The sequence below is a fragment of the Phocoena sinus genome, chromosome 10 (assembly GCF_008692025.1).
Source record: "Phocoena sinus isolate mPhoSin1 chromosome 10, mPhoSin1.pri, whole genome shotgun sequence".
In the NCBI taxonomy this organism is placed as follows: Eukaryota; Metazoa; Chordata; class Mammalia; order Artiodactyla; family Phocoenidae; genus Phocoena; species Phocoena sinus.
Window position 1 is genome coordinate 64,229,957 of NC_045772.1, and position 25,993 is coordinate 64,255,949.

Below are 25,993 nucleotides of genomic sequence, written 5' to 3' on the forward strand. Positions count from 1 at the left end.
AATATGAAAAAGGAGAAGAAAAAAAAGAAAAAGGAGAGAGACCCAAAGTAATACAATGATATATTCTAAAAAATAATTAGGAACAAAGGAGATGATTTCCCTAGGTCAAAAAGGTGAATGTGAGACATTTCCATAAGTCTGTTTTCTCAACAAAGTTTTTATTCATTGGCACTAACTTTCAATCCATATGTCATTCTACCCCCAAACTCCCATAATTATAAGGTCTGATCACCACAAATTTATTTGGAAAATGGAATTTTCATTTAGAAAAACCATTAAATTCCTTTTTTAAAATATAAACCTTGAATTGGAACAACACAGAATTGGAAATTGGAATAAAATAGAATTTCTGGAAATTTAAAATACATTCTAAGTGGAAAATCAGAAACCATGTGATAGCACAACTCCTCTTACTACTATTAAAAGGCACAGGACCCTCCAAATTGCTTAACATTAGTCATCAGTGGCAGCTGTAAGTGTGGGAGTAGAGGGGGCTCAAAAGGAGCAGAGCAGGAATACATACAAGTTTGTCTTTTCCTATTTCACTGCTAGCTGTGTGGTGAGTTGTCTGTACCCTCCTCCTCATGCAGGTGGCTGTAACCCAAGCCCAATCAAGCCAAATTATCCTCAGCTGTATAAATTCTTCAATAATGGTTTTAAACAATACTGATCATTTAATCCTCACCCCCTCCACACACATATAAACTCCATTCCTCCCATCTCCCCAAAGCACAGATGCACAAACAGCACAAGGGAATGGAGGCAGCTATTAGGCAAAAACAAAATAAGGCAATTAAGAGCTATATTCACTGATTATAATCCATAAAGGGAAATTTCACGCAAATAGAAAAAGTGATTTCTAATACACCTTCTAACTTGAAAAAATTATTAACTGATCAATTAATAAGTATTTAAGATAAATTACTATGTGCCAATACTTGACACATACTAAAATATGGATAAACCTTGAGGACATTATGCTTAGTGAAATAAGCCCGTCACAAAAAAGACAAATACTGTATGATTCTACCTATATGAGGTACTTAGAGTAGTCAAATTCATAGAGACAAAGTTGCCAGGTGCTGTGGGGTAGGAGAATGAGGAATTATTGTTTAATGGTACAGAGTTTCAATCTGGGGAGATGAAAAAGTTCTGGAGATGAACGGTAGTGACAGTTGTACAACAATGTGAATGTACTTAACATCACTGAACTGTACACTTTAAAATGGTTTAAATGGTCAAGTTTATGTTATGTGTATTTTACCATGATTTTTAAAAATTTTAATGCAATAAGAAAAAAAATTATGAAAGAAAAAATTGACTGCTTGACCCAGCAAGAAACTCCTAAAAGAAGAAGGGAAAAAGAAAAAAAAGCACGAAAGCACAAATACCAATATTATCAATATCAGGAATTTTTTTTTAAAGTATAGATCTTACAGACATTAAATACAAGACAAAAATAGAGACAACCTTATGTCAATACGTTTGAAAACGCAGGTAACAAATTTCTTAAAAAACACGTTACCAAACACAGGCAAAAAATAGAAAATGTAAATAGTAACTATCTCTAAAAGTAACTGAGGTTATAATTTTAAATTCTCTCATAATGAAAAGGTTCTCATCTCTGATCTATTGATGATAGAGTATAAATTGGTATAACTTCTTTGGAATATAGGCATTATTTTGTAAACTAGAACATTTATCAATCCTATGACCCAGAGATTACATTCCTAAGTACCAAGAGAAATTCTTGCTCATGGCACACCAGAAAACATGTAGAATTCATAATAGTAAGAAATGGAAACAACCCAAATGTCATCAACAGGAAATGAATAAACTGTGATGAATCCACTAAATGAAGTATTATATGGCAGAGAAAACTGAGTCAACTATTACAACTGTACACAACAATATAGATAAATCTTAGCAACATAATGTAAAGCATTAAAAAAGAAAGAAAAGAAAATCAATTCCCAGATTGCATACACATATTCTTTAAAAAAAAAAAAAAACTAAATACAACTAACACTAGACAATATATTATTTAGACACACACATACACCTGATAAAACTATTTTTTGAAAAGGCAATGGAAAGAGTAAAAAAAAAAAAAATTAGAGTATTTACCTTGAAAGGCGAGAGGAGAACATGTAAGACTGTCAATATTCAATATTAAACTTCTCAGGTTAAATGGTGGGTTCATGAATATTCTATATGATATTTTTTAAAACCAAATACACGACATAAACAAAATGATAAAAATACATGGTAAAGTTTTTTTTTATAGGGCCATCGAGGGATGTGGAATAACTGATTCTCACACACTGCTAGTGGGAGTGTAAAAATCTATTTAGTAAAATCTACTAAGGCTGAACATAAGCATATCCTACAACCAGATGTCCTACTACTAAGTATATGCTCAACAAAATGCATGTATATGTGCACCAGAGACATGTACGAGAATGTTTATAGCAGCACTATTTTTAAGAGTCCAAAACTAGAAACAAATGTAGACATCTATCAATGACAGAATGGATAAATAAATTGTGGTATATTTACAGAACAGAATACTATATACCGCAATACAGAAAAAGAACGAGCTACTGACATAATGGATCAATTTCAAAACCAATGCTAATAGACATATATACACTACCATATGTAAAATGGATAGCTAGTAGGAAGCAGCCGCATAGCATAGGGAGATCAGCTCCATGCTTTGTGACCACCTAGAGGGGTAGGATTGGGAGGGTGGGAGGGAGACGCAAGAGGGAGGAGATATGGGGATATATGTATATGTATAGCTGATTCACTTTGTTATAAAGCAGAAACTAACACACCATTGTAAAGCAATTATACTCCAATAAAAATGTTAAAAAAAACACCAATGCTAAGAGAAAAATGTCAGATGCAAAAGAGTGTATGTTGTATGATTCCATTTATATGAGGTTCATACATAAGCCAAACTAATCGATAGTGATAGAGGTCACAATAGTAGTGGGAAAGAAACTGGGTCAGGGTACAGGAAGGCTTCTAGGATCCTGGTACTATTCTATTATCATGATCTGAGTATTTATTATACAGGTCTGTTCACTGTGAAAAAATTCATCTAGTTGTACCCTTAAGCATTTTGCATTTTACTTTATATATATTACATAAAACTTTAACAAAAAAGAAAATAAACTAAAGACATCCTTTTGCCTCTTAACGGCACAGTTTAACTGATACTCTTCATTCCCTCTGCCAGGCACTGACCAATATCCCTGGCTGAACACTGGCAGCTAACAGGTAACACTGACATTGGGGCATTCTGCTCCCCCTATACTATACTGAGTCTGATGTATTTGTTCTCAAATCTACTTAATTCCAGTTGTGTCCATAATTACAATTACATGATTGTAATGAAATACTAAATACATTAATGAACTACGAATGTAAGAAAAGTTGCTATTTCTTTGAGAACTAAGTTGAAGGCTCTGGAAGACTGAATATAAATCATTTGAAACACCGTCCTCGGGACTTCCCTGGTGGCACAGTGGATAAGACTCCGCGCTCACAATGCAGGGGGCCTCGGTTCGATCCCTGGTCAGGGAACTAGATCCCACATGCATGCTGCAACTTAAGAGTTCGCATGCCACAACTAAGGAGCCCACGTGCCGCAACTAAGACCCTGTGCAACCAAATATTAAAAAAAAAAAATATCCTCAACTTAAGTGTGGGTGAGACACATAAATAACCTTGGGGAAAAATTAGAAATCTAGGAGGAGTCTATACTCATTGCTTCAAGTCTTTAAGAGTTCTCACTCCACTTAGAAAAACTGTAATTGGAAGTTGTAAGCAATGCATCATGGGCTGCAATTAATGCCAAATGGATGAAGAACTCTCATCAGCAGACTCATAACATAATATATCAAAAGGTTGGTGAAGGGCTTCCCTGGTGGCGCAGTGGTTGAGAGTTCGCCTGCCGATGCAGGGGACACAGGTTCGTGCCCCGGTCCGGGAAGATCCCACATGCTGCGGAGCGGCTGGGCCCATGAGCCATGGCTGCTGAGCCTGCGCGTCCGGAGCCTGTTGCTCCGCAGCGGGAGAGGCCACAGCGGTGAGAGGCCCGCGTACCGCCAAAAAAAAAAAAAAAAAAAAAAAAAAAGGTTGGTGAACAAATGTACATTTATTTGTTTTAAGCAAAAATAAAATGCTTATGATATGTATGTATCATTTTGATATCTTGCTTTAACCAATTTTTTCAGTTAATAGTAAACTGTGTAAGATTGGATGGTACTGAATAAGAAGACTTCTACTATAATCCAAGAAAGCTTACTCTAATTACTTTTGGCAAACTAATACTATCTACTAGATAGATAAAGCTAAAATTTTAACTGTAGGGAATTCCCTGGATGTCCAGTGGTTAGGACTCCGCACTTTCACTGCAGGGGGTATGGGTTCCATCCCTAGTTGGGGAACTAAGATGCCACCAGATGTGTGGCCAAAAAAAAAAAAAATTAACTGTAAACAAGTCTACTTATTAAAACGGCAAAAGAGAAATCAAATTCACCAAAGCTGAGATGCTATATTTAAAAGAATATGTCAGGACTTCCCTGGTGGTCCAGTGGTAAAGAATCCACCTACCAATGCAGGGGACGGGGATTCAATCCCTGGTCCAGGAACTAAGGTCCCACATGCCATGTGCCGCAAACTACAGAGCCCACGTGCTCTGGAGTCCATGCACCGCAACTAGAGAGAGAAAACCCACACGCCACAACTAGAGAGAAGCCCACGCGCCGCAACAAAAGATCCCTCATGCCACAACTAAGACCCAACACAGCCAAAAATAAATTAAATAAATAAAATAAAAGAATACGCCTCTGGTGCTATATTAGCTATTATTGTTAACAAAATGGCAGCATAGTTACCCTATCTCAGCATAGTCTGGTTAATACAATAAAGGTCTTAGAAGAAGACAGTTGCTGAAAGGACTACCTGGGGCTCAAGGACCAAGGTCTGAGTATCACTGAACTGGAAAAACAATGGTCTGAGCACTCTTGATAGAAGAAAACAGAAAAGATATTTTGCTAATAAATTTGCCTTGAGAGTTAAACTTTCTCTAAAACACAATAAGTAAAATTTCTTCCTGGAATCTGATACAAACCATGGGTTTCTGAAAAAAAACAATTCTTGTTATACATTAGCATCCAGTTAGACTGAATTCCGGCATAATGGTTTCTCACCAGAATTCTTTAAAAGCATTGATCGAAAGCATTAGAGAGCCCTCAGTGATAGTACTCTAAAGCTTCTCATTTCATTCATTATTCAACTAATATTCACTGAATGCCTACTACATTCTAAGCCTTGTGTGAGTCTGACTGGGAGGGTGCTGTTTCAGATTCAGGGGAAAATTATGGTATATCAGAATGCAGGGGTTTAATGAGAGCAGGTGGTGGAAAAGTGGCAGCCAAACCCCTTACCTATTCAACTGAGCAGTCTAACGATAAAGAAATGAACGAAACAGAGTATTAGCCAGAGTTCTAGCAAGGCCAAGCAAAAGGGGGTTTCCCCTCAAGGGTTTACCCCTTAAAAAGGAATGCTTTTTCAAAGAGGAGAAGGAAGGAACCCTCCTCCACTGTTGGTGGGAATGTAAATTGGTACAACCATCATGGAGAACAGTATGGAGATTCCTTTAAAAACTAAAAATTGAGCTACCATATGATCCTGCAATCCCACTCCTGGGCATATACCCAGAGACAACCATAACTCGAAAACATACATGCACCCCAATGTTCACTGCAGCACTATTTACAGTGGCCAGGACGTGGAAGCAACCTAAATGTCCATCGACAGAGGAATGGATAAAGAAGATGTGGTACATATACACAATAGAATATTACTCAGCCATAAAAAAAGAATGAAATAATGTCATTTGCAGCAACATGGATGGACCCAGAGACTGTCATACTGAGTGAAGTAACTCAGACAGAGAAAAACAAATATCATATGATATCACTTATACCTATATGTGGAATCTAAAAAAAAGGTACAAATGAACTTATTTACAAAACAGAAATAGAGTCACAGATGCAGAAAACAAACTTATGGTTACCAGGGGGGAAGTGGGGGGAGATTGGGATTGACATATACCCACTACTATATATAATACAGATAACTAATAAGGACCTACTGTATAGCACAAGGAACTCTTCTCAATACTCTGTAATGACCTTTATGGGAAAAGAATTTTAAAAAGAGTGGATGTATGTATATGTAAAAAAAAAAAAAAGAGGAGAAGGAAAAATCAAACATATTAATACTACAAAGAAGGGTTTCCTTGGTGGCTCAGTGGTTAAGAATCTGCCTGCCAATGCAGGGGACAATGGTTCGAGCCCTGGTCCGGGAAGATCCCACATGCCGCAGAGCAACTAAGCTCATGTGCCACAACTGCTGAGCCTGCGCTCTAGAGCCCTTGAGCCACAACTACTGAGCCCAAGTGCCACAACTACTGAAGCCCACATGCCTAGCGCCCGTGCCCCACAACAAGAGAAGCCACCGCAATGAGAAGCCGATGCACCACAACGAAGAGTAGCCCTCGCTCACCGCAAATAGAGAAAGCCCACGCGCAACAAAAAAGACCCAACGCAGTCTAAATAAATAAATAAAATTTTAAAAAATAAAAAATACTACAAAGAAGAGTAATACTTACAGAAGTAGAAAATAACCTAAAGGAGAGGTAATATCAAAGATAAAATTAACCTTACATTCAGATCCAATTAATCTTCCTTTGATGCCTAATATGTGCTAGGAAATGTACTAAGAAATTTCATACACATTATCTTATTTAATCCTCACAAAAACCTTGTGAGGTAAAAGAAACATACTTCTGAAACAAAAAACACAGAAAGATATACATCTCTGTATAGAGACAGAAGAGGGGAAGATGAGGAAGGTCATACCAAATGACTCCAATTATTTTAGTAATAGAAACAAGAGGAGAGAAAGCAGGGAAGCTTGAAGGCCTGAGAAGAAGAGATAAGAAAACTAATACTTACTGCCTACCATGTGCTATTACATCATTTATATACAAATTTCATGTAATCCTGTTTAGTACTTATGACTCATTTAATTGAAGAACTTGAGACTGTGAGAATTCCCCAAGATCTAACAGCTGGTAAGTGGTAGGGTGGTGATTCAAACCCAGGTCTATAAGACTACAAATTCTGTCTCTTTCTACGATACCACACTGCTGCTTCAAAATCAGGAAAGTGCAAGAGAATACATATGAGAGGAATAAAAAGGTCATGAAGCAGCAAAGGTCCAGTTAGAAGCAGACAGTATGAATTTGGAGTAGATAATGCCAACTTTGTGCCCTCTCCCCCTGGGTTCAACTGCCCAGGTAAAAAGTATTTAACATTGGGAAGTTGCTAAAGGTGTAATAATATACACTTTTAAGAATTAAAATGGGGCAGGAGACTTCCACTTTCCTTCAAATTATTACTATTGTTCTTTACTAACTGAGTATCTACAAAATATTATGCACTTGGTAGTCTCATTGAACTTGCTACCTAACCATTTGAAGCTACAGTTTAAGTATCTGCCAATGGTCCAAAATTCAACACTAACCTGAGTAAGTGTTCTAATGTTGATCAAAATACCAGAAAATATCCATCTAAGAATAACTTAATTTTCTTTCATTTTGAAAACTGACTTTATTTACAAGGAATGAGAGTTAAGTCCCTAAGACTAACAGACATAGGTTTGTTGTCAAAAACCAGAATGTAGACCCATTTATTTTGTTCTTTTATGAAAGACTGTGAGAGGCTTTGAAATGAACCAAGAAGATCACTTGGCATCTTCAATGGAAAACTAGGCACTGTGTAATGTGCACCTTCCCTAGTTACCTGATTCTACAAGGTCTGCATTCTTCATGACATTTGAGCTGTTTTATAATTGTAAGTTATAGTTAAATGATAGCAATTCAAAGGATTCTTGTCCATACACTTACAAACAAATTCTGTCCAGTGAGAGAGGAATGATTTTCCCCACGTCCCTATGGAAAAAGACAGTTTTGCATAGATTTGTAAATTCATTTCAGCATACCTGATCCTATACACGTGCAGTACTTTGAATTCTCCTTTGAACTACTTTTAACATCTTACAGGTTCTCCCATTAATTAATGAGTTAAATAACATCTTTTACATGTGTTCATTTTACATTTATATGAAAATCAGTATTCTAACTTTTTAACAATGAATTTTATACAACATGTAGTATATACCATGGAAGATGAAAACTTTAATGCAAAAGCTCAAGGGAAGGAATCATCCTTTTCCACTCATACACATATTTAAGGAAGGCCAGACAAAACTTAGGCCCTGTCTCTTCCCAGTTCTGAAATTTAAGTCTCTAAAAAGCACAGTCATTGTTGATCATTCTTGAAAGAGCCCATAATTCACAAAAGAATTCTTTGAAAATTATATTTCCAGCTGCTTTTTTCCCCTAATGCACAGTGTAAACAAAGCACTGTCTCAAGAACAGAGTTTCATCATTTCAGAAATGCTTAGAATCTTTTGTTTGAACTACTTTTGTTAATTATAGTCACTTAAAAAAATAGATGGTTACTCAATATTCTGTAATAACCTATATGGGAAAAGAATATGATGGATATATGTATAATTGAATCACTCTGCTGTACACCTGAAGCTAACACAACATTGTAAATCAACTATACTCTAATATAAAATAAAAATTTAATTAAAAAAATAAATACATAAATAAAATTTACATTCAATTTAAAAAAAAATGGTACATCTTCATATTAAGCTAAAAATCTATATTTGACAAATGCTTTTTCTGATCCAAAAGATTTTTTTGCCAGTCAACAACTGTACAATCGTAAAAATATTAAATACATTTATTTGTTGTTTTCAAAATAATGGTTGTCTTCTATTGGTATATGTCACATGAAAAATTAAATATTTTTTAACTAACTTGATTCAAATATACATAAACAGCTTAAAGAAGCCAAAGCCAGAAATCAATACACAAACCAAACATTAAATCAACAACATATTTTAAATTCATTAATGCAGCGGGAAAAGGCATATCAATGCTCAGATCTTCTGGCTTCCAAGTCCCAAATTTAAAACAGCTCTGAAACCAGTAATCTCTTTGGAAGCAGCTTTTATCCTCACTCAGGATCAAACTAATCCCCAGACACTCTGAGGTAAGAAAGAGCAAAATCAAGTTGCACCAAAAATCTTTACACTCAGCATTCATTCAGATCTTCCAAACCACTTTCATGGCTTGTAACATGCCAGAAAAATATTATTCTAGCAAGTAATTATTTTGTCCAAAAATGAACAGAGCAATTTAAATTGGAAATAATTTGCTGCTCATGCCATTCATAAATCCACGCTACTATAATTTTTTTTTTTTCCAGTACGCGGGCCTCTCACTGTTGTGGCCTCTCCCGTTGCAGAGCACAGGCTCCGGATGTGCAGGCTCAGCAGCCATGGCTCACGGGCCCAGCCACTCCGCGGCATGTGGGATCTTCCCGGACCGGGGCACGATCCCGCGTCCCCTGCCTTGGCAGGCGGACTCTCAACCACTGCACCACCGGGGAAGCCCTACTATAATTCTTAACATGAATGGATAATGCATGCAGCATATCATGCATTAAATATTCTAAAAGACAAGTTTTCATCCAGTTGAAATTAGTTAAGTAAATACTGGCCGATTAAAACGCATGAAAAGTTAACTCTTCCTTCTCCCTCCCCATCTCTACTCCCTCCAAACCAACAGGAACATTTCAGATGGTAATGTGTGTCAATTAGAAGTAAAGAAAATGCGGATAAACAAAACAACTGGTGAAGGTACAAAATGCCAGGCCCCAAAAGAGATGTCACCACTTCCAAGTTGCAACTGAAGTTAAAGAACTATAGTGGGAAGTCTTCACCATTTTCAGTAATTCAAAATAAGGTACGTATTGTCCTCCTCCTTGGGAATGTAACTCTTTCCAAAACTTTTCTGACTCTTCTCGAGGCTCTTAAACCTCGAGCATGTGTTGTAGGATTCTATTAAAGCTTTGTAAGAGTATTGTTCAAATACCAAGTAAAGAAAATAACCGAATCGTTTAAGATAAAAGTTAATAGGCTTTTCTCTCTACCCCCAATTCAACAATGTATAGATCTGGATACCAAGGGGAAAAAAAAGGTAGATGATTGAATACAGGCATTTCTTCTTCCCAGAGTAGGAAGAGCAATATGGCAGTATTTCTTTAACAACTTCCTATTCACTAAGCCATCTTCTTTTTTCAGATCGTCAGAGAATTTGATGTACAAATCCAGAGAGCAAGGGAAAAAAAGAAACACCGGAAGAAAAAGAAAACAAAGTAGGAAGAACACAAAAATGCAGTATTCACATTGCCTGGTTGACCATAAACAATAAAGCGAAATATATTCACTGCCACCTTCTTTTCATCTAGAGAGAAAAGGAAAAAATAACACAATAGCCTCTACAAATATATATCATAAGATACCCCAACTTTTCCAAATATTTTACCTCCGGAGCCAGATCACTGTGCTAAGCTGAGCAAAGTCTCTTCAGATGGGTTCAGGCAGTAGAGTGCTTCTAAAGACCATTCCCTAATGCTATTCAAAGTTTCTTATAACCTGCTTTACCACCTGCTCTAGAGCCCCCAAATTTAAAATTACTTCTATCACCTACCCCCTTTTCAAAATCTCCCTTAAAGGTATCTCTTAAGAAAGCTAGTTAGGGGGCTCCCCTGGTGGTGCAGTGGTTGAGAGTCCGCCTGCCGACGCAGGGGACACGGGTTCGTGCCCCGCTCCGGGAAGATCCCACATGCCGCGGGGCGGCTGGGCCTGCGCGTCCGGAGCCTGTGCTCTGCAACGGGAGAGGCCACGGCCGTGAGGGACCCGCGTAGCACCAAAAAAAAAAAAAAAAAAAAAAAGAAAGCTAGTTAAATTCAACTGAAAGTATAAATGACAAACAGGTACACATACTCTTTAACCCTTGGAAAAATGTTATTCATCGATTCAAACAAATCTCTGTGGCAGACTTTTTAATAGTTTGAGAGTTTTTCTTCTTTCTTTCTTTGTTCCTTTCGTTTTCTCTTTTTGGGATGGAGGCACTGTTATACCTACTCTCACACAGAAGAAAGAAGAGAAAGAGAAAAAAATGCGAAGTCCAAAGTTCCCATGTCCTATCTCTACTGAAGAAAAGATGTATTTGTTACTGTGAAGTCTCCTTCCACAGCTCTTGACAAATCCATTCTTCAACATTAAATCATGGGAGGTGATCTCCTACTTCCACCACCCCCATGAACAGAAAAGAGAAAGCCTGCCCTGACAAAGTGTGACCCACTATATGCTAGCTTCCAAAATTTTTTTTTTTTTTTGCGATACGCGGGCCTCTCACTGCTGTGGCCTCTCCCGCTGCGGAGCACAGGCCCCGGACGCGCAGGCTCAGCGGCCATGGCTCACGGGCCCAGCCGCTGCCGCGGCATGTGGGATCCTCCCGGACCGGGGCACGAACCCATGTCCCCTGCATCGGCAGGCGGACTCTCAACCACCGCGCCACCAGGGAAGCCCCAAAATTTTTTGATAGGTGTATGTGTGGGGCATTTTGTGTTTTAAAACATCTTTGCAAATTCTTTGATTTTACTCCCATCAAAAAAAACAGTCTGGGAATTCCCAGGCGGTCCAGTGGTTAGGACTCCACACTTCCACTGCTGGGGGCCTGGTTTTGATCCCTGGTTGGGGAACTAAGATCCCGCAAGCCACATGGCGCAGCCAAAAAAAAAAAAAAAAAAATTAGGTAGGGTCCAATTCTCCTCCCCACAACGAGAATGAAGCAGAAGTGACACTGAGCAACCTCGGAAATTAGGTCATAAAAGGTGATAAAAGGGGCTTCCCTGGTGGCGCAGTGGTTGAGAGTCCGCCTGCCGATGCAGGGGACACGGGTTCGTGCCCCGGTCCGGGAGGATCCCACGTGCCGCGGCAGCGGCTGGGCCCGTGAGCCATGGCCGCTGGGCCTGCGCGTCCGGAGCCTGTGCTCCGCGGCGGGAGAGGCCGCAACAGTGAGAGGCCCGCATACCGCAAAAAAAAAAAAAAAAAAAAAAAAAAAAAAGGTGATAAAAGGGCTTCCCTGGTGGCGCAGTGGTTGAGAGTCCGCCTGCCGATGCATGGGACGCGGGTTCGTGCCCCGGTCCGGGAAGATCCCACATGCCGCGGAGCGGCTGGGCCCGTGAGCCATGGCCGCTGAGCCTGCGCGTCTGGAGCTTGTGCTCCACAACGGGAGAGGCCACAACAGTGAGAGGCCCACGTATCGCAAAAAAAAAAAAAAAAAAAAAAAAAGTGATAAAAACTATGCCTGGTGCCTTCCCAGTTCAGGCAAGTTTGCAGTCCTGAATTACCATATAAGATATCCAGCCACCCTAGATCCCTGATTCTGGAGAAACCATGGGACAAGGCCTCAGAGGGTTAGAGACGTCCGAGGGGTGCCAGCTGTTTCAGTCTTCCGAGCTCTGCCACCAGACTTGTGAATGAGGAATCCTTGGAGATGACCCCAGGCTCAGCTACCATCTGCCTCTAACTGCGTAAGAGACTTCAGTGAGGAAGCCTTTTAGATGATTCCAGCCCCAGTTATCATCTGATTGCATCCTCATGAGAAACCGTGAGAAAGAACTGCTAGCTGAGCCCAAACATCAGAATCATGAAAGATAAAAGGAGTGTTGTTTTACATCACTCAGTTTTGGCATGGTGTGTTACACAGCAAAAGATAACCAAAACAGACTTTGGTATAGGGAGTAGGTTACTTCCATAACAAAAAGTTAAAATGTTAAGCTTTGGGACTGGATGGCAGGAGAAAGCAAGAAGGGCCTTGAAAGTGTTAGTGAAAGCCTGAAGGGTCTTAAGGACACTGGTAGGAAGCTGTCAACAAAGACTTAAAACAGGGATCACCAAACTACAATCTACTGGCAAAATTCAACCTGCTGCCTGTTTTTGTAAATAAAATTTTATTGGAACACAGTAACACCCATTTGCTTACATACTGTCTACGTCTATGGCTGCTTTCTCACTATGACAGCAGAGTTGAGTAGGTGTGCCAGAGATCATAAGGTCCAAAAAGCCTAAAATATTTATGATCTGGCCCTTGACAGAAAAAGGCTGCTAATCCTCAGCTTAAAAGAAAGTGAGGAGGGACTTCCCTGGTGGCGCAGTGGTTAAAAATCCGCCTGCCAATGCAGGGGACATGGGTTCGAGCCCTGGTCCAGGAAGATCCCATATGCCGCAGAGCAACTAAGCCTGTGCGCCACAACTACTGAGCCTGCACTCTAGAGCCCACGAGCCACAACTACTGAGCCCACGCGCGTAGAGCCCATGCTCTGCAACAACAGAAGCCACTGCAATAAGCCCGCGCACTGCAACGAAGAATAGCCCATGCTCGCTGCAACTAGAGAAAGCCCACTCGCAGCAACAAAGACCCCAGGCAGCCAAACATAAATAAATAAATAAATTTAATAATCATTTTAAAAAACATTTTAAAAAAAGGAAGTGAGGAAAGCCTTATTGGAAGCTATAGAAAAGGAGAATCTTATTAGATAATGGTGGAAGGTTTAGCTAAGCTGTCACCTGCAGTAATGTGAAAAACAGAAAATATAACTAATGAACTGATGGATCTGGGTAGAGATTTCCAGGCAGAATGTCAAAAGTATCAACTGCTTTTTTTTTTAAGCTGTGTGCCACAAAGTACAGGTAGAGAGAGATAAGAAAAGAAGGAATTATATAATTTTCAAGCAGAATATAGAGGACATACAAAGGAGTCAGGACTTGCTAGGTCCAAAAATAAATGTTTCTTATTCCCAGGTTCCCCATATAGCAAACATTTCTCAAATTAAGAAATGCCCTCTGGGCAAAGGTCAAATCCAAGGCAGTGTCAGGGAAACATGGCCTAAAGATTAAATTTTTGTTTAGGCCAAGGGTTGGCAAACTTTTCCCATAAAGGGCCAGATAAATATTTTAGGCTTTGAGGGCCATACACAGTCTCTGTTGAACATTCTTCGTTTATTTTTTAACAGTCCTTTAAAAATGTAAAAACAGGGGCTTCCCTGGTGGCGCAGTGATTGGGAATCTGCCTGCCAATGCAGGGGACACAGGTTCAAGCCCTGGTCCAGGAAGATCCCACATGCCACGGAGCAACTAAGCCTGTGTGCCACAACTGCTGAGCCTGCGCTCTGGAGCCCACGAGCTGCAACTACTGAAGCCCTTGAGCCTGGAGCCTGTGCTCCGCTACAAGAGAAGCCACCGCAGGGAGAAGCCTGTGCGCCGCAGTGAAAAGTGTCCCCCGCTCGCCGCAACTGGAGAAAGCCCGCGCACAGCAGCGAAGACCCAATGCAGCCAAAAATAAATAAATAAAATTTTAAAAAAATAAAAATTTAAAAACAGAGAATTCTCTGGTTGTTCAGTGGTTAGGGCTCCGCACTTCCACTGCAGAGGGCATGGGTTCAATCCCTGGTCCGGGAATCAGATCCCGCGAGATGCGCGGCGTGGCTCAAAAAAAAAAAAAGTAAAAACAAATCTTAGATCACTGGCCATAGTCTGCCTACCCCTAGTTAGGACTCCAAAGAGGTTTTAAGGTGGAGTCTCACAGATGCTTTCAAACATTAGGCCTTCTAAGAATATTAAAGGTATTGTCCCACAAAAGGCTTAAAGGAAGCTGACAGGGTTCAAGACATGCTACCCCAAAATATGGCACCATAGCATATTGAATATTTTAAGCTGAAGAATCTTGAGAAAAGATCAGAAAGAGGAAGGTCACTCTGTGGGGGTCTCCCCCCACCTTCTCCCCTGAAACAAGTCATAAAACCCTCATGTAAGAGATACCCTCCCTATACCTGGAAGGAGGGAGCATCTGTATCTCCAAAGACAAAGGGACAAGGAAAGGAGTCCTAACAAACAGGCCTTGCTATATTTCCCCCAGTTTACTACACTTACTTCATACTCTTTGATCTATCATTTCTCCACACTGTCCACTCTTCATTAAACCTGGCATAAAAATACTCAGGTTCAAACATTTCTTTGAGTCTTCATTTCCATCTCCCATTTCACATAAAATTTACATCAGATAAATTTGTATACTTTTCTCCTCTTAATCAGTCTTTGCCAGTTTAATTTTCAAACCCAGCCAGGGACCCTAAGAGGGTCAAGGAAAACTTTTTTCTCCTCTACAAAGCCTAAGGGAGAGAAGGGGTTATATCAATGTGTAAATGTGGCTTTTGTCTAATAGAGTGAACCCTTCAGTAAGAGTCACAGAGAATTTTACGTGCAGAAACATCGTCATCTTGCACTAAAAAGGACAGAGACAGTACAAAATGAAAAAAGGCTTTTGGGACCCCCACTCCACCCTGCCCAAAGCTCTGTGGGCAGGAAACAGGCTGGGAAAATTACTTACCTGCAAACAGAGAATACACTTTATGGGAAAGGAATGATAATTCAAAGGGCAAAACCAAGAGCCGTAGAGGATGGTTCCTAGGCAGTAGGGGCTGAACCCTAATCACACAACTAGCAAATATGTTGGCTGGATTTCAGAACTGGTATGGACCGGTGACTACTGTGTTCCTTACATTTTTTCTTTATTTTTGAACAGGAGTGTCTAAAGTTGTTATCTTAGGCCCATCCATTACTGCATATTGGGTGGGCTGGGTATGGAGAAAGATAAGGTGATTCTTTAGTCCACAGGTCTTCAAAGTGAAGGCAAGGGTACTCAAGGAGCTATACCCAAGGAACTAATATATCCAAATAGCCTTATCTGCACCTGGATCTGATTTAGATTACAAGATCCTGGATCTCTAGCCTGAGCCTGATGCTGTACTAGATAAAACTTTGGAGGCTTTGAGAAGGAGTGCTTGTGTTTTGCATGTGGAGGAAGATAAATACCGTAATTTGTAGCCAGAGGGAAGACTAAAGTGGCTTTGAAATAAGTCTGCATATTCTTGACTCTCCTCCCAGCAAGAGGTGGACTCTAATTCCCTTCCCTTTGAATGTGGATTGGCCTTAGTGACTTGCTTCTTTTTCTTTTTTTTTCTTATAAATTTATTTATTTAGTTTTGGTTGTGTTGGGTCTTCCACTGCTGCGTGCGGGCTTTCTCTAGTTGCAGCGAGCAGGGGCTACTCTTCGTTGAAGTGCGCGGGCTTCTCATTGCAGTGGCTTCTCACTACAGAGCACGCGCTCTAGGTGCACCGCCTTCAGTAGCCGTGTGGCGCGCGGGCTTCAGTAGCTGCGGCGCGGGGGCTCAGTAGTTGTGGCTCACGGGCTCTAAACCACAGGCTCAGTAGTTGTGGCGCATGGGCTTAGTTGCTCGGTGGCATGTGGGATCTTCCCAGACCAGGGATCAAACCCGTGTCCCCTGCATTGGCAGGCGGATTCTCAACCACTGCGCCACCAGGGAAGCCCCAGTGACTTGCTTCTAATGAATAAAATGCAGTGGAAATTGACACTGATTCTGAATTTAGGTCATAAAAGACAATATAGTTCCCTTCTGGCTCTCTTACTCGGAACAAGTACTTTTAGAGCCCTAAGCCTCCAGGTAAGAAGTCTGGCTACCATGAAGCCCCTATGTTGGAAAGACTATACAGAAATAGGGAGAGATATCAAGGATCCCCAACTATTCCAGCTTCTACCTATTTGGACTTCCCTGCTCAAGTGCCATGCTTCTGAGTCTGGTAGGAAGCCTCCGAAATAACCCCAGGCCCATCTAACTACCAGTACATAAGAGGACTCATGCAAGAATCACTTCGCTGAGCCCAGTCAACACCCAGAACCATACGTTTTATGCCAAATTTGGAGTGGTTTTGTTCCTTAGCAATAGATAACTGCAACAACATGCCTGGAGACCCTAGCCTGAAATGTTAGGAGGTGAAACTTTAGTCTGCCTTTCTATATTACCAACCAAATAACATAAAACAGCATCTTTATGCTGCCCCCAACTCCTTCTTCTTCCCACAGTAGAAATATTTGATTTGACCACAGTAAAAAATATTTTCATGGCTGATTTAAATGTATACAATTACAATGTGACAAGTATTAGGTTTCAAACTGTATGTCAGTCTAACTTTACACGTTACTTGAAAGCACCTACATTTACACACACACACACACACACACACACACACAATGGTTTGCTGCTTCCTAGCATATTATTTCACTTATTTTACAAATGTTTTTTAATAATTAAGTAATTTGAGACTGGTAGTCATACTACCTCCTCTGCAACATAACACTAATGTGTAGTGTTTTAAAAAGTGGTTATAAAAAAAAAAAAAAAAAAAAGTGGTTATACCTGCAGCAGAACTAGAATAATCGTCACTAATATATAATAACCACAATTTCTAAGGTCTCTTCATTGCTAAATGCCATGATCTAAGTTCAGAGAGAATAAATCTTTTGCATTTGAAGATATACAATTCAATATGTTTTAGATCACTGGCAGGGAATTTAACATTCTAGCTCTTAAAAGAAACAATGGAATATGACGTTCACAGATTGTAAACATGGTTAAGCTCAACTTCTGTAGTGAAACTAAAACAGCTGAGCCAAGAACTAACTGGACCTCGCAGAATGGCAGAAGGGACTCCGGAATAGGAAGAGTAAAGAGGCCTGAGGTCAAGATAACTTACTCTGAAAATGTAACCACTTTCTCCATTGTGTAAACACTTCCAACTAGACATTTTAAGGAAAAAAGCCTTAATCCTCTATGAAAACAAATAACTAAAACATCCTAAATTATTTAGCAGCAGTTTAATTCACCTTTTTTCACTCTTTCCTAGACTGTCACAGGTTTGATTTTTTTTTTTTTAGCAAGCAAGCACTGAGAAGAAAAAATCAAATATAATCACTTTGAGAAGAAATTTTAAAGAATAAAATATATGTTCTGCTTCAGATACGATTCTTTGAACACTGAGTAATACATATACCCCCCAAGTATATACATAGCTAGCATATACATTACATATACCCAAGTTCGGGTAACTAAAAGGAAAGAGAAGGTCAGTGTGCAGAAGTCTATTTAACCCATAATATGGCTGATTTTAAATATCAGTCTGGGTTCTGGGTCCTGATAGCAGAAAGTCATCTAATACAAAGGGAGAAGAAAGATTCTCTCTTGCTCACAGGGCAGAAGTTTAGGCTCTATACAAACTGCGGAATAAGTAAAGGTCATTCTTTCACAGAGAGTCCACAACTACCTAATTCTTCCTTTCTCATTCAAAAGTCCCTCAGTAAAACTGACTTCAGGTGTCAGAAAAACACTGAACTCATTCAACTAAGTCACATTAAAGAATGAATTTTTGAGAGCCCCTAACCTTTCCATGAGATAAAAGACTGTAAACAGTATAATGCAATATAATGGGAAAAATTCTGGTTTCCCCAAAAAATTTCCTTTAAGCTCTACATCAAAGAGATGGGGCCATTATATTTACCACTGGATCCCTCAGCACCTAGTACAGGGATAAGCACATTAGTAAGCACTCGAAACTCTGCATAAATGAATATTTTGCTTTTATTCCCCATATAATAAATATGCATTCTAGTTCCATTCTATCAGTAATGAGCTACATAACCTTTGGCAAGGTCCTGGATCTCTCAAGCTTTAGTTCCCATCACACAACATAAAATGAGGTGAGGTGCGGACTGGGGATGAGGATTAGATAGTAAGTCTCATGAGGCCAGTGACTGTCTTATTCACCTCTGGATCTGTGTCTAACAAAGTGGCTAGGGCACATTCAAATATTTACTGGACAAAGTTTCTTCCAGCTCTAGGACTTCCCTGGTGGTCCAGTGGTTAAGAATCCGCCTTCCAATGCAGGGGACGCGGGTTCGATCCCTGGTCAGGGAACTAGGATCCCACATGCCGCAGGGAAACCAAGGCCATGCGCTGCAACTACTGAGCCTGCGGGCTCTAGAGCCCACGCGCCACAACTAGAGAGAAGCTCGCGTGCCACAACTAAGACCTGACACAGCCAAATAAATAAATAAATAATTTTTAAAAAAGGTTCTTCCAGCCCTGACCCTATAATTCTTCATTTTTAACAAAAAAAAGGTTCTTCCAGCCCTGACTCTATAATTCTTCATCGTTTTTAACTTAGCTTTTTCAGCATACAGTATTATAGTCCACTAAGCAGGAGATTCAAGACTCCTCCTCTACAGTGAGATCAGTTCCAGTAAAGGCCTTTTAAAACAAAACACTTCTAAAATCTTCTCCACACAGGTACTTTGTGTGATTGATATTATTTATCTACTGGATGCAGCTTTTAGAAAGATAAGATTTGGACAAAGACAGGATGCCAGAAGCAATACAATTTTCCAGATTCTTCTGAATTGGTTTTATTCCAGTTTGATTTTATTATGCTACTTAAAACACTATTAGAAGTACCTGGAATAATCAGGTTAATCCATTTGCAATCCAAAAATGTATTCCAAAGTCAAATATTATTATTATTATCTATTCCATATGCCCATCCTTTAGCAAAAATGACTGAGAGCTATATCCATTTATTTAAGTTCATGTTTTTCACAGCATGCAACCAACACTACCACCTACTCATTATTTAGAGTCCTTTCTGTAGCACTATTATAAAAGGTTACATTTAAGAGGACCTTGGGGAAATCCCTGGAGGTCCAGTGGTTAGGATTCCCAGCTTTCACTGCTGAGGGCCCAGGTCCAATCCCTGGTCGAGGAAATAAGATCCCACAAGCCAAGTGGCGTGGCAAAAAATATTAAAACTTTAAAAATAAAGGACCTTGTGCCTTTGGAACACTATCACTCCAAATTAGGTGTAGCCTTCAAAAAGTCGGCACATCTCTGCTATCAGGTAGTAATGAGCATAATAAATTCAAGGACTTCAGCTAGAACAAATTATTATGATGGACATATTCCCCAATTATTAAAGTCTAATAACAACTTTTGAAATATGAATCTATAGCCTCAGTAGCAATGTACAGTCTGTACCCTGACAATGAGCACTTACATTATGTCCATTCAATCACCCACTAGGTACCAGACACTGTTCTAGCCCAGGGGTCAGCAATCTTCTTCTGTAAAGGGCCAGACAGCAAATATCTTAGGCTTTACAGGCCTTACAGTCTCTGTCGCAACACTCAACTCCACTGTTGTAGTGTGAAAGCAGCCACAGACAATACAATAATGAATGTGCATGGCTATGTTCTAATTAAACTTTACTTAACAAAAACAGGCAGCAGGCCATTTTTAGCTTGCCAGCCCTTGTTCTATGCCTATGGGGAGACAGCAGTGAAACAAATTTTTTTAAGTTAAAATTTTTTAATTAATTAATTAAAATACACCTGCACACACACAGCCTGTCAGATGCTAATAAGTGCTATGGAGAAAAGTAAAGCAGGATCAAGGTGGTAAGGACACTCAGGGCTTCACTGATAAGATGACATCTGAGCCCAACACCTAAAGAAAGAGGAAAAGCCATGCTACCTCCATAGAAAAAGCATTTCAGGAAGAGGTAATGGCAAGTATAAAGGCTCTGAAGAAGAAACAACCTGGCTTCTTAAAAAAAACAGCAAGGATGTCACTGTGGCTACAGGGACGTGAGCTGAGGAAAGAGTCATAGGAAATTAGGCCAGAGAGGTAAACTGAGGCCAGGTTCTTTACAATCTTTTAAGGCCACTGTCCGAACTTTGTTTTTTACTCTGAGATGGAAAGCCCCTGGAAGGCTTTGAGCAAAGGAGTGACAACCCGACTTGACTTACTTTTTAGGGGATTGTTCTGGATGTCTGCTGAGAACAGACTGTACAGAGATAAGGGCAGAAGTAGAGAAATCAGTCAGAAGGCTAATGCAATAATCCAGGAAAGAGGGAACAGCAGTTTGAATCTTGGTAGTAGCAGTAGAAACGGTGATCAGCTTCATCATGTATCCTAAAGGTAAAACTAGATTAGATGTGAAATGTTACAGACAGAAAAGCATCAACTAGGTTTAAGGCTCGAGTAACCAGGAGAGTCTCTATTTCCTGTTATGGGGACGACTGTGGGAAAAATCTTGGGGGAAGCATATTAAGTTCGAGATGCGTAACAGACACCACATAGAGATGTTAGGTGAGCAATGAGATATACAAATTTGGAGTTAATATACTTTTACATTATGATTATTCCCAGTACGTTTGATCTCTCCAACTGGGTTATAAAATCCTTAAGAATAAAACCAGTGGACTTCCCTGGTGGCGCAGTGGTTAAGAATCTGCCTACCAATTCAGCGGACACAGGTTCAGTCCTTGGTCCAGGAAGATCCCACATGCTGCAGAGCAACTAAGCCCGTGAGCCACAACTACTGAGCCTGCGCTCTAGAGCCCACAAGCCACAACTACTGAGCCTGTGCGCCTAGAGCCCGCGCTCCGCAACAAGAGAAGACACTGCAATGAGAAGCCCGTGCACCGCAACAAAGAGTAGCCCTGCTCGCCGCAACTAGTGAAAGCCTGAGTGCAGCAACAAGGACCCAATGCAGCCATAAATAAATAAACAAACAAATAAATAATTTTTTTTTAAAAGTGCAACCTCGTTTTCACTTTACTCACAGGTATTATCCCCAAGACTATTTACTTACTTTATACACAGTTTTAATAAGATTAGATGTCTAGTTTCTGAATTCATAAATGATAGAAGCAGCAAACTTAAAATGGTGGTGCCAGGGGGTGGAAGACAGCAGCTAAAACTGACAGCTGACAAAGGAATACATAGAAATTATAAAATGCTGACAAAAACTAGAAATATCCAGCATTCCAAGATTACAGTCGTCCCTCAGTATCCACTCAGGGGATTGGTTCCAGGACCCCTGCAGATACCAAAATCCTCGGATACTCAAGTCCCTTATATAAATCATCACAGTATTTGCATATAACCTACGCACATCCTCCTGGATACTTTAAATCATCTCTAGATTATTTTTAATATCTAATACAATGAAAATACTATGTAAATTAATTGTAAACAGAGTGTAAATGCTATGTAAACAGTTGCCAGCCGGTGGCAAATTCAAGTTATGCTTTTGGGAACTTTCTGGAATTTTTTTTTTTTTAATATTTTCAACCTACGGTTGGTTGAATCCATCCATGCAGAACCCACAGATATGGAAGGCCGCGTACATTTACTCTAAGAACAAACAGCTGTACATATATGTCATTAAGTCAGCAATTCCTGAAAGTGTTTGTTATAGCACAAAATACTTCTAATTATCTTTAGTGACATTTAATGTTATTAATGTTTTAAATGACATTTTTTAAATATTGCTAATAAAAATGGAAGAAATGGTATTTAAAAGAGTAAACATAATTTATTTGAAAATTTTATGTATGTGTTATTCTCACAGGATTTGTTAGGGAGCAGATAAAATTATACACATGAAAGTCATTTAATAAACATTACTTGGGACTCGCCCTGTGCTAGAGATGGTAGATATAAGAAAAAGCAAGCCATTGTTCAAGCTCAAGTCTTTTCTTGAGAGATAAAAACATAAACAACTAATTATAATACAATGTGATCAGTGGAATGAAAACAGACTTGGGATTAAGACATCTGGGTTTGAATTTTGACACCATTCTTGGCTTACAGTTTGAGCTGCTAACTATGTATGCTTAGCTTGCTGACCATTCAAAAACAGGCAGCAGGCCAGGCCTATGAGCAGCAGTTTGCCAACCTCTGTTGTACAGGAATATTGGGGATAAAGACAGTGATCAGAATAGCTTATTCTGTGCCCTGTTCCCCTGGCTAAGATAAGGTTTGGGAGTTGCAGAGGCAAACATGTAACTGGACATGTAACTTTCCTCCCTATTCTCTTTGCCTGGCTAATTCCCACTCATCTTTCAGGTCTCTGATCAGATGTCACTAACTCAAGAACCTGCACTCTTCCCCTCCTTACCCCCGAGACTGATCCAGTGCTTTTTCTACAGGCTTCCAAAAAGCCCTCACTACTTCTATCAGAGCCTTCACATTAAACTGTAATCTCTGTTTAACTGTCTTTCCCGCTAGACTGTAAATCCAGGTAAGGAGGAACCTGTCTACTTGTTCCACTTGATCTCCCAAGCATCTAATTCAGTGCCTGGCACATAGTAGATGCTAGGAAATATCCACTGAAATGAGTGAATCCAGCAATAGTTGAGTCTCTCATCCAGCAACAGCTCTTTGAGGAACCTGTGAGGACACAGATCCTTGGGTACTGACAGGATCTGTTCTCTCCTTCCAAACAGTACTTTCCTCTCCCCTCCCAGGACACAGGTCAAACTCTTTCCCTCTTCTAACTCCTCTGTTTCCTCGGCCCCATTGAAGGAATTGAAAGCTAAGTCTGCCTGAAACCTCTTCCCTCCCTTCCCTTTCCAACTCTAAAGCTACACCTCCCCACTTCCTTACTGTAATCGTGCTGTCATTTCCCCAGCAAGCTAGTAACAGTGTCATTTACCAGTTTCCAGGATATGTAGGATATTTAAGAATAGGGTACTAAAAATATCCAAATATTCTACTTTTCAGTAAGAAAGGGGAGAAAATAGAAGCAGGGAAGGTAAACAACAGGAAATAGAACAGGGAATTCTAGTTTTCGAAGAGATGGATTAACAGCTTTTTACTGCAGATCACTTTGGCCCCAGGAGTAGAAAGCAAGTAACAGAGCTCCAGCTCTGCATTCCTCCAGCCTCTACACCAGCACCAGTAGTCAAGGAACCCTTTTACCCTGCAGCTTCTTCCCATATCTCTATCCTGCATCTCCTTATACTACAATTTGCCTTGAAACATCAAGACTAATCTCATTATGATCTCTAACCCTACTTATATCACTCACTACAAGAATCCCAGGACTCTGGAGTCATTCCAAATCCTCCAACTCTCATCCCCATATGGCTAAGTACATCATCTTGCATGAACCAGCCCCCTCTCCCACTCGTCCCTCAATTCCTGAAATCCTTCCATCATATCCTCTGGAACTCATCAGCAAAACCCCCTATATCTTCAACCTCTTGTCTGAATGGTCCCTTCACCTCTTTGCTCTAATTGAAATCTAACTGCTGAGGCCACTGCTCTCTCTACAGTCCTGTCTGTGGTTGTTTTCTCTCCCACACCCGTTACACTACTGGGCCTGGGGGTAGAAGAAGGAGGTACTCACCTTGTACCTTCTTTCTGCTTCCAGGTTATTTATTCCCCTTTCTTCCTTCCCAAAAAAAGCCCCTGTCAGACCACTCCACCTCCCCATCCCTCTGCTACACTTATCTGGATAAGCTGGGTCACTTCTTCTCAAGCCTCAAAGCTTTTGGTTCCTACCTCACTGGTCTGTCATAATTCCCGGTGATTTCAAATGTTCACCTAGATGACTCTTGTGATACTCTGACCTCTCAGTTCCTTGACCTCCGCACATGCAATGATCTTGTCCTCTACCCTACTTTAGCCACTCACTCCCTTAGTCAATATCCTAGAACTTGTCAATATGATAACTACAGTCCTTCCATGATCTCCACTTCATCTGCATCCCGCTCTCCAATCACCACTTCCCATCTTTGCAGACTGCTCCTTCTAGCACCCCAACTCCAAAAACACTTTGACCTCAACAGAACTTACAAGCAATTGATCCCACCCCCTCTCCTGTCATTTCCTACCTTAGCTTAGAGCTCAAGGTCCATCATTACAATCACTCCCTTTCCTGCATCTCAGACTTTTGCACCCTCCCACACTTTATCATACTTGCCTGGCAAAACACCTACCCTTGCTAAATATAATTCCCTGTCAAACAACTAAACCCTTTAGGACATTCAAGAGACAAGTGACGTCATATCTGACTTTTGAACTCACAATAGCTTTCTTTTTCCTCTTCCAGGGACGGTATCTAGAGGCATTCAGAGTGGTCCGGCATTTGACATACCGTTCGTTGTAGACTATCCTACAACACAGCCTCTAACAAAACTAGGCTGCCCCACACCCCTGGAAACAGAATTGTTTACCTTCAAACCAAGAAGGTTGGGAAAGCACCAAAATCCACATGTGGCGTATACCCAGGCCGACTTCTAGGAGTTTGTGCTGTGAGACCTAAAGTTCTTATGAGGTTGTCTAAAATGAAAAAACATGTCAGCAGGGCCTACTGTGTGTGGTTCCATGTGTACTAAATGTGTCCATGGCAGGATCAAGCGTTATTTTTCTTATTGAGGAGCAGAAAATCGTTCTGAAAGTGTTAAAGGCAGAAACACAGAGTCAGAAAACTAAATTTTTAAAATGAAGCTTTTTTGAGTAATAATTAAAAAAATCAAAAGAGAGTGAGAGAGACAATTGAAAATTTGAAAACTGATAGGATATTTGATATTAAGGAATTATAAATTTTTTTGGTGTGGTAATGGTATTTTTTTTGCAGGTGTCCGTATTTTTTAGAGATACAATATGAAATATTTATGCATAAAATATGATGTCTGGGACTGCTTCAAAATAATAAGAAAGGATGGAAGTGGGTAAGACAACAGATAAAACAAGATTGGGGGACTTCCCTGGCGGTCTTGTGGTTAAGACTTCCCCTTCCAATGCAGGGGGTGAGGGTTCGATCTCTGGTCGGGGAGCTAAGATCCCACATACCTCGCAGCTAAAAAACTAAAACATAAAAAAAAAACCGAAGCAGTACTGTAACAAATTCAATAAAGACTTTAAAAAATAAAAACAAGAAAGATTGGCCATGACTTAATATGTGTTGAAGCTGTGTGATGAGTACATGAGGGCTCTATTTCTTTTGTATATTTAAATTTTTCCCTAATAACATGGTAAAAAATACAACTGTCTCTCTACGCTACGCCTGCAACAAGCAGCCAAACATGGCTTTGAAAAGAAAAAGATGAAAACAAACACACCTATACCAAACAGTCTCACTTAAAATTCACAATTGCTGACTTTCAATGGTCCCATAGCTCAGCATGACAATCCTACAACTTTTGCCTTATCCATTCGTT

At 40.0% G+C, this 25,993-nt stretch overlaps 1 protein-coding gene and 1 pseudogene across 1 annotated transcript in view; one reads left to right on the plus strand and one right to left on the minus strand.

Annotated features, from left to right (window-relative positions):
* SPATS2 (spermatogenesis associated serine rich 2) overlaps positions 1 to 25,993 on the minus strand; it is a 136,841-nt gene that overhangs the window by 89,597 nt on the left and 21,251 nt on the right.
* LOC116761181 lies at positions 9,869 to 25,278 on the plus strand (annotated as a pseudogene).